Here is a 15,119-nt window from a genome sequence, read left to right on the forward strand (position 1 = left end):
CTGCTTGCTGGATTGTAGAACAAGATTTTTGTCCACATAATCTTTGCTCCCATCAGACTGTTTGCAAGTCGACTGTTGATCCAAAATGGCAAGAGAGACTTGCATGTAAATGGAACGTAAAAATGACGGCGTTTCAAGCTATCACACGTCAATATATGTTACAGTTTGCTCATATAGCAACGTGTGGTGTGACTGATTTGGATTATTATTAATTTTACGTCTTCGTTGCATGTACTTCAACGTTGCATACTACGTTATATATACTTCAAAATGTACAATTTTTTTTTTTTAAAGTGGGACAACTGGTGGCAAATCACGGTTATCCACCCCTTTCTGGGGCCGGAAAAACTCACAGAGGCATTTCAGCCTCCTCCTGGCCCCAAGTCTAGCTTCCACATCAGCAGCAGGTTTCGAACCTGAAACCTCTAGTTTTTAGTTTCAAGAAAGCTTCGTAATCCGATCATTTACCATTGGACCACCATCTCATACAATTGGCTACCTACATTATATAACCTCATAACGTACAATTTTAGGTCAACTTCATGATAAAGTGAGGTTAAACTTTGCTTAGATCAAATCAGATGTTTATTTAAGGGTGGATATACGTTTCAAATTGCGATATGTCTCGTACAAGTTTTGAATCTCTACTAATTTTGATTTCCTCGAGCCATCTTTTAGGTGTATTGCGGCTTGGTAGTTGTATCGTCATATCGGATTATCAAGGGTTTTTTTCTATTAAAAATATCTTGTAAATAGTCGAAATCTTGTTGTAAGTATAAAGTATCGAAACTAAAAACCCGACTATGTTCAAGGGAATGAAACATTGTTCATATATGTGTAACAAGAAATTGGAATTATTTCACATACAAAGAAAGAGAAAAATGAAGTGGAAATAGAATCTTAAATCAATGATTTTGGCATAGATGTCCAAGTTTTCACTTTATTGATGTCAAAAGTTGAATCAATTAGAGATGAAGTGAACATCCATAGGTGTGCTCGAGCAATATAAAAAATAAAGAAGTAAACACAACATACACCTAGTATACCCAAAATTAAGCTACACATATTACCGAAATATAAAATTTACTCCACTCAACAAATTTTTCTTTTTTTCTTAAAAAAAAAATTAAAAAAAAAAAAAAAAAGGACTAGCTAATGATGAAGCACAACAATCTATCTTTTCGAAAATCGGAAAGACTCATATAGATATTTTGGCATTTCTTAGAAAACATCATGTGGTTCAACAGCATTAAAAATCGAATTCAAGATGAGCCGTGAAGAACACGAACATAAAATTTATATCAACCACTAAACAACCCTGTAGTAATTCTCAACAATTCAATTGTATCATTTGCACTAACTTAGTTGTCAGGTGAGTGGTGAGCCCAAACACTTTTTTTTCATAAAAAAATAAAAAAAGGGCAAAATGTGAGAGATAGTGGACGGCCATATCATTGATAACCATCACCTCTCATGGAAAAAAGTTGGTTTCTTTATCAAAAGTAGAGAACACCACAAAAACCAAGTCACGTTTTCCATTTCCATGATGATATGCCTGCCCCTTGATCTTGTTTGGAAATGCAAAGGAATATGTCCTATTGAAAATAGAGAGTTTTAACAAAAAATTCACGGTACTATTTATTTTAACAAAAAAATCATATTTTTACACTAAAAAGTTAATCGTAGTACTATTCACTTTATTCTTTATTTTGTCCTTATCATTAAAACTCAAAGTTTTCAAATCATTTTCATTAGTTTTCCTTTGAAACTATTGACAACTAAGTGACTCCAATGGCTTTTGCTCTCAACAATATTTGTTGTGCTTTTGCTTTTCTTTTGATATATATTCTCACATAAAGCAAATACTTAAGAGGCTTAAGATTAGGACAACATGCTTCAATGTGTGCATGTCAGATCCATCCTTATTTCAACTTTTTTCTTTTGCTATTTTATGTTTACATCTTAAATTTCTTTCTCGTTGAAGAAACTATTCTAAGGGTTTTAAGATACCATGTGATTTGTGTAGAGCAAATTTGTTTGTTTAACTATGTGATTGTGTGAAATAACATTTTTACTATGATTAGTGTGTAGAATACTTCAAAATGTTGACGTAAGATTGGAGAATCATATCAACCGTCCAACCACGTGAACATCCGATTAAAACAAAATAATCGTTGATCTTTCCGCAAGTGACTGACAACGTCAGCAACGTAGTCCCACAACTAACTTTGGCTCATTTTTTGGGCTAAATTTAGCCAAAATTAAGTTTTAACCAAAAACCCTTTTTTTTAGCCAAATAAGTTTTAGGTGAGTTTAAAACTTAACTTTTGAGTTTTAACCCAACCATTGGAGTTGGTCCAAGGGTTTTTTTTTTTTTTTTTTTTTTTTGTCAAATGATAGATTTGTTAGATTAGATGTTAGGTTAGGGAGCTGACAGAACTCATGTCATGGTGCAAGGGTAACACTCATTTTCATCAATGTGGTAGATAGCCACTTACGAGTTGGTCCAAGTAGGGATGGGCAAACGAGTATAGGAACCGCGGGTCGAGGCAGGTAATCACGGTTCGGGGCGGGTACAGGCCGGTTCCTAATATTTTAGAGAACAAACGGGGCGGGCCGAGTCCAAATACTTTGAAAAACGGGTACCCAGACCGACCCGTTTCTAATTATAATGAACGGCCGAGATTGAATGATAACCTATCACCCAAGGACTCGTGGACGCAGCCCGGATCGGCCCGTTTGTAACGGGTCGGATTCAGTCTGATTCCTGTAATGAAATATGATGTACCCAGCCTGTTTCTTTTAAACTCCGGTCCGGTCCGGTTTCTTCAAAATTAGGTCCGGCCCATGCCCAGCCCTAGGTCCAAGGGTTTTAAGAGACTATGATTTGTGTGGGGAAAATTTGTTTGTCTAACTATTTGCTTGTGCGAAATAATTTTTTTACTTGATTAGTGTTAGAATCTTCGAAATATTGACATGAGATTGGAGAAACAGACCAACAAACTAAATTCCGACATGAATAATGGTATTTGAATTTTCAGTATTAAATTTAGGCCGAAAATAGCTGTGCGAAGGAAATAAAACGATGAAGCGATTCCAAGTTGCAGCTTTTGACAATAAAGATTATTTTTGCCATTTTATTATCATTTAGTAGGTTAAAGATTGATTTTGAGTTTTAAAGGGTTTTTCTTGGGAATTTGGTAATTTTTCGCTTTATTTTTCTTTGGCAGTTATTGAGACTATTTAAACAATTTTTAGATTGTGTTCGAATCATCTTATCATATTATTTAATAAAATTTTGAGATTTTAAAAACATTTGAACTTCTAAAAGTGGCCGTTCGTGATACTCGAATTATAAGTTACATTGTGGCAAGTATACCGCAAAATCTTTGTACCATTTGCCTTAATTCCAAATGCAATCATGCTACACATGCTGTGTATTTGTATTTACTTAATTGATCTTTGTTGGTCATGCAAGTAAGATGCATTAACAACATTGGCCAAAATACAATGAAGTCGGCCGCCGTCAGATACGCGGTTGCACCCAACCGCCGATTATCTGGTGGTAACCATATAAACGGCAGTTGAAATGAGGGTCACGTTGGTTGTAATATGTATATAGCCAACATTCATACCATGTTCATAGTGATTTGTAATGTCGAAAAAGAGTAATCATTTTCTATATTACTAGCCTTCATGCACACGCTCACGTGCATGCAGAAGATATTTTTTGAATCAAGGCATGTTACGGGCGACTTACACGTTTTAAATGTATTTATATGCATAAATTGACAAAAGGAAAGTCAAATATTTGAAGTAAATGAATAATCTTAAATCATGCTAGAAGAAACTCCTCATAAACCAATTCAAGTAGTTGAATTCACATAATAAAATCGGTCTCTATAAAATTTAAATTAAAAATAGAGAAAATAATATTTAATAAATAGTTGATTGAATCACATTATTACTAACTCACTGTGAGGCTAAACTCAGCCCCTTCCCCTTAGTGTAGATAATATTGTTTGTTAAAAAAAAAACAATCATTTGACAACTAATTTAATCACATTATTATCGGCATGCGAATGACCTTTTTTATAACCGGCATTACACGCCTCTTAAGATGTTTTGAACGTGTTTAAAAATAGAGAAAATAATATTTAATAAAAAAAACTGTTTGAATCACATTATTACTAAGCCCACCCTCTCTCCCTTAGTGTAGATAATATCGTTTGTTAAAAAAAAAAAATCATTTGACAACTAATTTAATTACATTATTATCCACGTGTAAATGACTTTTTTTTTATAACCGGCATTATACGCCTCTTAAGATGTTTTGAACGTGTTTAAAAATAGAGTTGAATCACATTATTGTTAGTCTACTATGAGGTACTAATTAAAAAAAACCACAAAAAATTAATTATTACAAAAATATTGTTAAAATGATGAAAATGCCCCTGTCTTATTTGATGTATTATTTTGGAATGCCCTTGAAGTTTTTTGTCTTGGGGACATTTTTGTCCAATTATTTTTGTTCAAGCTTGGTGACACCAAAATCACTATTCACCTTTTCCATTGGCTTTATGTTTGATAGTTTGATGCATTATTTTGGGATGCTTTTGAAGTTTTTTGTATTGGGGATATTTTTGTCCAAATATTTTTGTTGAAGCTTGGTGACATCAAAATCACTATTTACCTTTTCTATTGGCTTTATATATAGATAAATAAATATTAATTTCGAATTCCGGTATGCACAAATGTGAATAGAATGTAAAGAATTGAACAGGTGAATCGATCGGTACTTTGATAACTATTCTATTTAAGGATAATCGCTAAAAATATAGCGATTGATTTCGCAAAAAGTCGCTATCTTCATACTGATCCCTCCCGTTTCAATTTTTTTTATATTTTATTTTGTTAATGTTTCTTTTATTTCTCTTACCATAACAACAAACTATCATATTCGTGTTTTTCAAAATATATTTTTTTTTGTGCAAAATATATTATAATTCATTTTTACAAATTTGTAATCAATGATATAAGACCTAAATTGAAAAAGAAAAAAAAAGAAAATGATACGATCGGTACTTCGATAACTATTCTACTCAAGGATAATCGCTAAAAATATAGCGACTGAAATAGAAAAGAGTCGCTATTCTCATACCGATCCCCCACTTTTCAATTTTTTATTTTATTTTATTTTGTTAATGTTTCTTTTATTTCTCTTACCATAACAACAAAATATCATATTCGTGTTTTTCAAAATATATTTTTTTTGTGCAAAATATATTATAATTCATTTTTAAAAATTTGTAATCAATGATTTAAGACCTGTAAACACGAAAAGTTCCTGAAACAAGAAACAAGAATACCGTGTACAAAATATCTTTTTGTGTTTAATGATTTTGGGGTTACAATCTCTTTGTAATTTGATCCTCTGATTCTATCTTCGTAGGGTGTAGGTTTGTGGATGAGTTGTTGATCCAAAGGGCCGTCGGGGCTTGATCTAGGGATGAACAGTTGATGAACGGATCTTCGAGGGCTTTTGAGCTTGATCTTGAATACTGGGTGTATGGATTTCTTCAAGGGGGCCGTCGGAGCTTGATCTTGAGGGTTGATGGATGAGCGGATCTTCAAGGGCTTTTGGGCCTAATCTTGAAGATTGAGTGTATGGATTTCTTCAAGAGGCCGTCGGGGCTTGATCTTGAGGGTTGATGGATGAGCGGATCTTCAAGGGCTTTTGGGCCTAATCTTGAAGACTGATTGGATGTGTGGATTTGTTGAGGTTGTTGATCCAAAGGGCCGTTGGGGCTTGATCTTAGGACGAACGGATGATGAACACTTTCTTCAAGGGGCCATCGGGGCTTGATCTTGAGTCGGCGGAAGTTCTTCAAGGGCCGTTGGGGCTTGACCTTGAAGGAGGGTTTGACGAAGAACGAAAAGTGTTTTCTTGATCCTTCGGGATTTGCTTGAGAGCTTTAGAGTTTCAAGGCTTCAAGGTTTTGGTGTGATGTAAATTCCCTTCTTTCTTTCTTTCTTCCTTTCTTTCTTTCTTTCTTCCTTTCTTTCTCTCTTTCTTCCTTTCTTTCTCCCCTCTAAATGAATGCCTTGGCTTCCTATTTATAGAATTTCAAAACTTGATTTTTGGATTTAAATAATCAGATGAAATAAATCATTTCTGCCAAGTAATGACACGTGTCCTATTTGATGACTTTTCCAATTTATTTCGATTTTTCATTGAGTCACACGCTACATGTAAAATTTATGTGACACGTGAGTGTTGAAATTTTAATTATTGGTCAACATTCATTTCACCGAAATTTCGATGTCCACAAATGCCCCCACTTCAAGGCGCGTCGTAGACATGTGCTTGTCACGTGTAGAAGATGCGTTTTGAAGTCCCTTAATGTAGATGTCAACCCAAGGGCCGTCGAGGCTTGATCTTGAATTGAGCTGGAAATTTCTTCAAGGGCCATCGAGGCTTGATCTTGAGTTCGACTGGAAGATTTTCTGGTTTCCTCCAATCGTTGATTTTCCACAAGCTTAATCTTGAACTGGGCTGGAAGATTCTTTTGGTCTCCTCCGAAGGTCTGAACTTACTCCTTTTATCTGGAGTTGAATTTGATTCAAGGGTGGTGAACACTTGATTTTGAATCGGACTTGTGATTTCTTCAAGGGCCATTGAGGCTTGATCTTGAACTGGGCTGGAGGATTCTTCTGGTCTCCTCCGCTCGTTGATTTTCCTTTGTGCTACTCTTGAACTGGGCAGCAGGATTCTTTTGGTCTCCCCCCGAAGGTCTACGAGCGGTTTCAGGATATGGCAGGCAAGTACGAAGTGGAGGTGCTGACCTGTTTCTTTGTTCAATCTTTCCAATTCGTATTGAATACGAATCGGAAAGATTGAAGTTTCCTTGTCCCTTCTCTGGCAGTGTATCAACCGTTGAAGATGACTACTCGAGAGCAATACTAGGTAAGCAATCAGGAATAGATTCCAGGTAGTCGGTTCCAGATCGGAAGACTGACTCCAAGTGCCGGCTGATTGCTTCTTTCACTTTGCCATGCGAGTAAGAACAAGGACAAAGGAAAAGACAGGGAAAAAGCATGATATGAGATACCTTTGCTTTCGAAGAAGCAGCGAATGAATCAACACATATATTTGTTGTGCTTGTCTCCACATGCTTCGATGTATCATTTTCACTTGCCTTACTTGCTCCCCTTTGCAGAAGTGGTATTTCCTTATGCAGGTTTAGCATCTTCTCTTGTAGTATTTGTCCTTCGATGCAGGAGTTGAATGCAACCTTTGCATTTAAATGGTGCTTCACTTCTTGGTGGCAACTGGTTTGAGTGGAGGTTCCGACATATTGCTTTCTCTGTCCTTGTCTTGGCAGGTGAGAACAAGGGCAAAGGAAAAGATAGGGAAAAAGCATGATATGAGATACCTTTGCTTTCGCCCTTGATGATATGAGATACCTTTGCTTTTGAAGAAGCGGTGAATGAATCAGCACATGCTTCAATCTATCGTTTCCTCCTGGGTCATCTGTACTCCAGGCATCTGGTATCTTCAAAGGTTGAATAGGTTTTCTCAAAGGAAGAAGAAGAATTGTGTATTTCGAGAGGCTTTGCTGGGAGTGCGCCCTCAGAGGTGAGGAAGAGTTGGGCATTTTCTTCAGGTCTGCCTTGCCATAAAAGACGAAGGTCGACACATATAGGGATTTCTTAATAGCAAGTGGTGGTACCGTTCTTTTACCCTTGTCGACAAACGTCTCTTCGATATCTGAACGACGCCTCTTCGATTTCTGAACGACGCCTCTTCGATTTCTGAACGAGCGCCACTTTTGACAAAGTTGCACGCGTTTTCTGAAAAGCAGAGAAAGCGTCGCCGAACTTTGCGCTTGTCGGCTAAAGACGTGTAGTTGCGATGATGGCCTCCACGTGTTCTCGACTTTGTCAGATATCTTTTGACAAAGTTGAACGCATTTTCTGAAAAGCCACGAACGCGTTGCCGAACTTCACGCAGGAAAATCCGGATTTTTGAATCGGTGGTCGTGTCGCTTGGCTTTTTACAGAGGTATCGATCACTCCAACATACACACTCTGAAAATTGCCCATTCTTGAAAATCGTCTCCGGCCTTTTGAGAATTATCTTCATCCACCCATTCTCTCTGAACACCTTTGAAAAAAATGACTAACTCATCGAACCTTTGCTTAGATTTGAGTCTCAGCAGCGATCCGGTTGCACCCGGTCAAGGTAATGTATGGCGCCCTTCTTTTTTATCTTCTAACGGTCCTCTTACAGGTGAAGACTCCGTGATGCAGGACACCACAACAGCTACAATAGTAGCTAGGAACCTCCTCACTCCAAAAGATAGTAGGCTGCTGTCAGGACGGTCCGATGAGTTGGCCGTTCAAGAGTCCCTCGCTCTCAGCGTTCAGTGTGCAGGCTCTGTGTCCAACATGGGCCAACGCCTACTTGCTCGCTCCCGTCAGGTTGAATCGTTGATGGCAGAGGTGGAAAGTCTCAAGCAAGAGATCAAGCAGCTGAAGTATGAGAATAGAAGTTTGCACGTGCTTGCAAACAACTATTCGACGGGCATGAAGAGGAAGCTTGATGAGCTACAAGAGTCTGAAGGTCAGATTCAAAGTGACCGTCAAAGGTTTTCGTCTTTCCTCCAGAGGCACATTTTTCCTGGGTCTTCCAGTGTTTGGCCAAGTATTGAGGCCTCGAATGCTCTATCTTCGATGCCTCCCGCTCCGATGCCTTCCGCTCCGAGAGTTTTGCCAAATAATGGGGCTTCACGTGAACATCCTTTGTGAAAGCTCCAATCTTGTATTTTTTTTTTTTTTTTTTTTTTTCATGCTTGTAATTTCTTGAAGATTAATGGACATGTTTTATTTTATTCAGTGTATTGTGCTAAATACAAATAAAACATATACATCACTAAGTTTTTTTTTTTTCCTCCTTCGGTGGTGCTGATCCACCAAAGTTTTTTTTTTTTTTTTTTTTTTTTTTTTTTCTCCTTCGGTGGTGCTGATCCACCAAAGTTTTTTTTTTTTTTTTTTTTTTTTTTTTTTTTTTTTCTTCGGTGGTGCTGATCCACCAAAGTTTTTTTTTTTTTTTTTTTTTCTTCGGTGGTGCTGATCCACCAATGTTTTTTTTTTTTTTTTTTTTTTTTTTTTTTTTTTTTTATGTTGGAAAGTGGCCAACTTGGCTATGCTTTCAGCTAGACAACAATTGCAAATGCTTTTGGCTATAAAAAAATTATAAAGGAAGAAAAGGAGAAACATTTTCCTTGTTTTAGGGAGGAAAAACAGGAAAGTGTTTTTGTTTTTTTCTTCCACATCCGTTGGTTTAAATAGCCTTTGAAGCAAAGGAAAAAAAAGTGAAGATAGCTCATTTCGGTTTTGGAGAAAATAGAGAAGAAGAGAGAGCTCAATACTCTGCTGAGAAAAAAAAAAAAACTGCAAATAGAGAAGAGAAGCTGCTGCTTCATTTGGTTAGTAATCATCTACCAAAGTAGTTGTTGTTTGTAATAGCTTTGAGCTATATGTATAGAGAAGAAATTATTCATTATATTTCTTCCTCTATTTGTTTCTTTGGTGTGTGAGAGCTTTTGGGTGTATTGGGTTATTTGGGCTGTGAGATTACCAACACTTTGTAAACTCCCATTTGGTTGATAGTGGATTATTGGGTGAGCTCCTACTGCTCCAAGGACGTACTCCAGTTACACTGACTGTGGAGGAACCTCGTTAAAATTTTTTTTGTCTTTTATATTTTGTTCTTGCATTTTTTTTTTTTTTTTTTTTTTTTTTGTGTTTTTTTTTTTTTTGTTTTTTTATTATATATATATATATATATTTTTTTTTTTTATTAATTTTTTTATATGGTGATCTGCAAGGCTGAGGCTGCCAAATCGACGAAGAACCCAGGAACGCGTAAATTGGTGGTGTAGAAAGAGTGGTGTTGTGCAAAGATTGCAAAGGGATTTTTGCTGTGTAATGCCTTTTGGTCACAGTCTTCCCTTGGTAGTGACGTTGCCGTGCCTCTTGCTGCTGCTTGGAGCTTGTTGCAGTGTGTCACTTTTACCGTGTGGGGTTATGCAAAAGACTGCAGCGAGTTTATGCTGTGTAGTGCCTTTTGATCATAATTTTCCTCGGTGGTGACGTTGTTGTGCCTCTTGTTGCTGCTTGCTGCACCGTCATCGCTGCACACCATTGCACTGTCTGTTGTCCTGCTGTTCAAGTTTTGTGGCTGTTTTTTTTTTTTTTTTTTTTTTTTTTTTTTTTTTTTTTGCGGTCATGGTATTTTTCAAATGTTTTAAGAGCAACACCATTACCATTCTTGCGAAGGAAAATGATTCGCAAGATAGGGGAACAACTCTGAAGATTTACGCCCCACTGACTGGCCTTAAGGCGCTTGCTCTTCCTACAAAAGACAACTCCATGCATATTAAGTCGTGGTCTTCTGAAGTATCTTGGAAGGTGGCAAACTTTGTTCGATCAAATACGAAGAGGGAGGCGTGCTCACCGGGGATTCTTATCTTGAACCCTTCACACCATGCTCATGACAGTCATCCGGCTTCGTTTAAGCTTCTCGGAGATCACATCCGCAGCGGAGCTATGGCTTGGAATGATGCCTTGTCGACTACCGGAGAAGCTGTTTTTGATGAGTCTTATTGGGAGTGGCTTGAAGATGTCTTGGGCCGATCTAAACATGTGCTTACTAGCATGGGCCTTTACCATGCCGTGTACGCATCTTTGTTTAGTTATGATCTCCATCATTCTGTCCTTCATGCGTTCTTCGAGCATTGGTGTTCAGCGACTAACACGCTTCATACAGCTCAAGGAGAGATGTCAATTTCACTTTGGGATCTCCACAAGATAGGGGGATTGCCAATCCAAGGTAAGTTTTATGACGAGGTCGTTCCTAGTGCGGAGGAACTTTCTCTCTGCAATAACCGAGGATTGCCTGCGAGTTGTCGCTGTTTATTTTGGGCATATCACAAGCTTTTCCAAGATGCTCGAAGTAAATCAGGCGTGAAGATTTCTTCATGGATCCGCTTCTGGTATTGGGAGGACACAAGGTACAAGAAGTCCTCGAAGAGAAGAAGTTGCAACAAAACCACTAAGCCAAAGGGAGACTCATATCCATCTGGTGCCATTGGTTCAGCTAGGCGCCGTTCCCCTGCCGAGTTGAGAGCGTTTGAGGACCTTGGCATAGCATCAGAGCATGTGGAAGAATCTTACCTAGCTGCTTTCTTAGCTTGTTGGCTTTGTAAGTTTGTTTTTCCAATCGGCGACGTCAACTTTGTTCGTCCTGGGGTTTTCAAAGTTGCTAGCAAGATGGCTGCAGGTGAATCTTTCAGTCTTGCTATCCCGGTTTTGGCCAATATTTATAATGGCTTGAGTGTTGTTTCGAACTCAGCAAACACTGAAGATCGTGCCGCGGTTCTTCCCTACCATTATGTGTATGGTTGGTTGGGTGAGTACTTCGGTACTCATTTTTTTTCTTCAACTCTAAACAAGTCAGGGCCTTTGATGACGAAGCATTCTGGCGTGCTTTCTTCGAAGAGCCTCGATGATTCCCAGGCGCAAGCACTGTTTAGAAGCTGCGAAGGCTTGAAGATGGACTATCTGGCGAGAGTTGGCTCGGTGCGGCGAGGCATCATGGACGATTCGCATCTTCGCTTCTCAGACTTATCTTACCTTGTAAGTCTTCGCTCAGGGTATGTTTCTTTGCGGCAAGAAGATCGATGCATTGTTCAGCCGTATAGTCCCCACCGTTTCAGCAGGCAATTTGGTTTTGTCCAACATGTGCCAGGCAAGCTGAAGGAAAAAAACCAATTAGACTCCTTGCAAGCCGTGTATATGCATTGGGAGTCTTGTACCCGTGCATGTACAAATGCTTCTATCACCCTGCCGGCAAAAGACGAGTTCAAGAGTAGTCCAGTAACCCGTGCTTACATAAGTTGGTGGTCAAAGGTATATTATGAGAATTCGGGGATGGCAAGTGGTACCAATTCTTCTCATTCACACCTCAATGTATTGAAGGAGGGGTGTTCTGTGGTTCCTACACAACTGATATCTTTTGATTGCGCGAGTGCTGCTACTTTGCAAGATAGACCAGTGGTTTTAGTCCCTCAATGCCCACGCTTGTCTTCTCAACATCTGGATGTATCTGAAGAGGCCGGTGATGAAGTTGATTCGCACGAAGATGGACTTGTTTTGCGGCAGGGTCAACAAGTTTTAAACAAGCGACGTCTTGAAGGCGCTCAGGCTGATAGCGATGTCAATTTTCGTCATAAGAAGAAAGAAGTGTTTAGGCTCCCTCAACTCGATGGTAGTGTGTCGTTTGAGAAAGACGTATGCATCTTCTTCTCTCTTATGACTTCTTCTGCTTTCATTGTTCTAGCTTTTGTTTCTAACAGCTTTCTTTGTTTTCTTTAGGTTGGGCCTTCTTGTTCTTTTGACTTGGCGACCACAGGTATTTATTCTTATACGGAGATGCTATTTGGAGGCGACCTACCCACAGGCGAAGAGATTGGGGATCCACCTGGTACAGAGCTTATCCCAAGTTCGTCAAGTTTCCCAAGTTTGCCGTGTGTAGGTGGAGGCATGCAAGATCCCGTCATGCATTCTACACCTTTGCCAGCTAGCTCTGAGATCTCTCTGAGAGGGCCAAACCTTAGTGGTACTGAGCAGCTTATTCATCGCATCAATCTTCGTGCGGCAATGGATATCAAGAGCCATATTGAGGGGAGGATTTTGAAATGCCCGTCGGAGGACCTTGCGTTGCTTAAAGAGGACTTGTCGAAACTTATTTCTGCAATTGACAATCTTAACATTGATTCTTCATCCTTGAAGATCAAGATCGCCGAAATTATGGCCGCCTCAACTGAGTATTCTTCCTTGCGTGTTATTTCCTCGAAGAAGTTGAGTCCAGATGTTAGAGCTCACCAACTTGCTGCAATAGACTTGTCACTAACCCAAGCCCGGTCTTCTCAGCAAGCTGCTTCGGGAGATTATCAATCTACAGAGACTTCTTTAGCTTCTGTCCGGGTACATCTAGATACGTTGATGCAAGAACAAGAACAGCTTGGCATCGAGGCATCAAAACTTGAAAGTGTTCTCGGGGAGCAGGGAGCTACACTTTCTCAATGCCAAGAGGAGATTTCACGCCTAGAACAAGAGAAAGACATGGCTATGGAGTTGCCCATCCTGTCTCTCACTGAGGTAGAGACTTTGAAGGCTTTGGAAGGCTTGCTTGAAGACCGCCTCCTTAGTTTTAGGGACATAGTTTTCAAGTAGTGTCTTCCGCCCTTTTTCTTTTGTAATCAGACTTTTTCCTTCAAAGAAATAAAATGTTTGCATTCTTGAATTTGCTCTTTATTCTTCAAAGCGTTTTTTTTTTTTTTTTTTTTTTTTTTTTTTTTTGAGATGTGACTGTACTTGAAGTTTTGAAGTTTCAAGTTGCCTACGTACCCTTGGTTGAGGAGGGATCAAGTCATGACGTAGTTCAAATGAGTGATGGTTTTTTATGATGATTTTGCCGTACACAGTTTATGCTCTTGCGGGCCAGGAGCGTGGCGCGTTTGCTTTAGGGGTAGTAGCGCTTCAAAAATCTGCCGTTGATGGGGCCGATATTCAACCCGTCTTCTGCCGTGATTAAGTAGGCGCCATTGGTGTAAATCTCTTGTATTACGTAGGGTCCATCCCATTTTGATGTGAACTTGCTTTTTGTCTTATGGGTTGTAATGATAGGCCTACGCAATGCCAGCACGAGATCTCCGGCTTGGAAAGACCTTGGGCGGACTTTCTTGTTGAATGCCTTGGCTAACCGTGCTTGGTAGCATTCCAAGTGTTGTTGAGCTTCGAGCCTTCTCTCATCCAGCGCTTCCAACTCCTGAAGGCGCAACTTTGCATTTTCTTCATCAGTCAAGCCTTCTTGTATAGCCATCCTTAGTGAGGGGATTTGACTTTCAAGCGGTAGAACAGCTTCTACGCCATATACGAGAGAATAAGGTGTAGCTTGGGTAGGAGTCCTATGTGTAGTCCTATATGCCCAAAGTGCTTCACTTATTCTTTCATGCCAGTCTCTCTTTGTTCGGCCGATTACCTTTTTCAGGAGGTTGCACAGCGTCTTGTTGAATGCTTCTGCGAGGCCGTTGGCCGGAGCATGATACATGGAAGACTTGTGCTGCTTGAACTTGTATTTGTCGCAAAGCTCGTCCACGAGTCGGTTGGAAAACTGCTTTCCATTGTCCGTGATAATGTAGCGAGGCACCCCATATCGGTGGATGATATGCTCCTTGATGAAACGAACAACAGTTTCCTTTTTTACTTCCCTTAAAGGTATGGCTTCAGCCCACTTGGAGAAGTAATCTGTTGCAGCTAGGATGTAAGCTTCCCCTGCAGATGACTTTGGCGTAATTGGTCCCACAACGTCCAATCCCCATGCGTCGAACGGCCATGAAGCAACTGTAGGGTGTAATGGTTCAGGCGGTTGATGTATGAAGTTGGCGTGGAATTGGCAGGCTTGGCACCTTTTGGCGTGTTCCAGGCAGTCCTTCACCATGCTCGGCCAGTAGTAACCCATTCTTTTAAGCTGGAAATGTAGCTTTGGTCCAGATTGATGTGCCCCACACATACCTGAATGTGCTTCTTCCATGGCTTGATTAACTTCTTCCTCACCTAGGCATCTCAGGAGCAGTCCTTCAAAAGAGCGTCGGTAAAGTGTTCCTTTGTAGTAAAGGAAGCGAGGTGCTCGTCGACGTATTTCGGAACGGTGTCTAAGATCATCTGGAAGCTTTCCGTGCTCTAAGTAGTCGATCAGCGGCTGTCTCCACTCTTCAGCATCGACTGGAAGTACTGAGATGACATTTGTATCATCTAGTAACATTTCATTAACGAGAGGAATCACCCATCTTTGGCAAACTGGCACGTCTGCAACTTCATCTTTTCCTAGTGTCATACTTGAGGCTAGATTGGCGAGAGCGTCTGCCATTTGATTTTCCTTTCTTGGCACATGTTCTAGTGTCACAGCTTCGAACCTTTGTAGCAGTTGGGTCGCTAACCGGAAGTATGGGACGAGATCATCTTTCCTCACCTCATATTCAGTTAAGAGT

This window comes from Pyrus communis, chromosome 5 (genome assembly GCF_963583255.1).
Source record: "Pyrus communis chromosome 5, drPyrComm1.1, whole genome shotgun sequence".
NCBI classification, from domain to species: Eukaryota; Viridiplantae; Streptophyta; class Magnoliopsida; order Rosales; family Rosaceae; genus Pyrus; species Pyrus communis.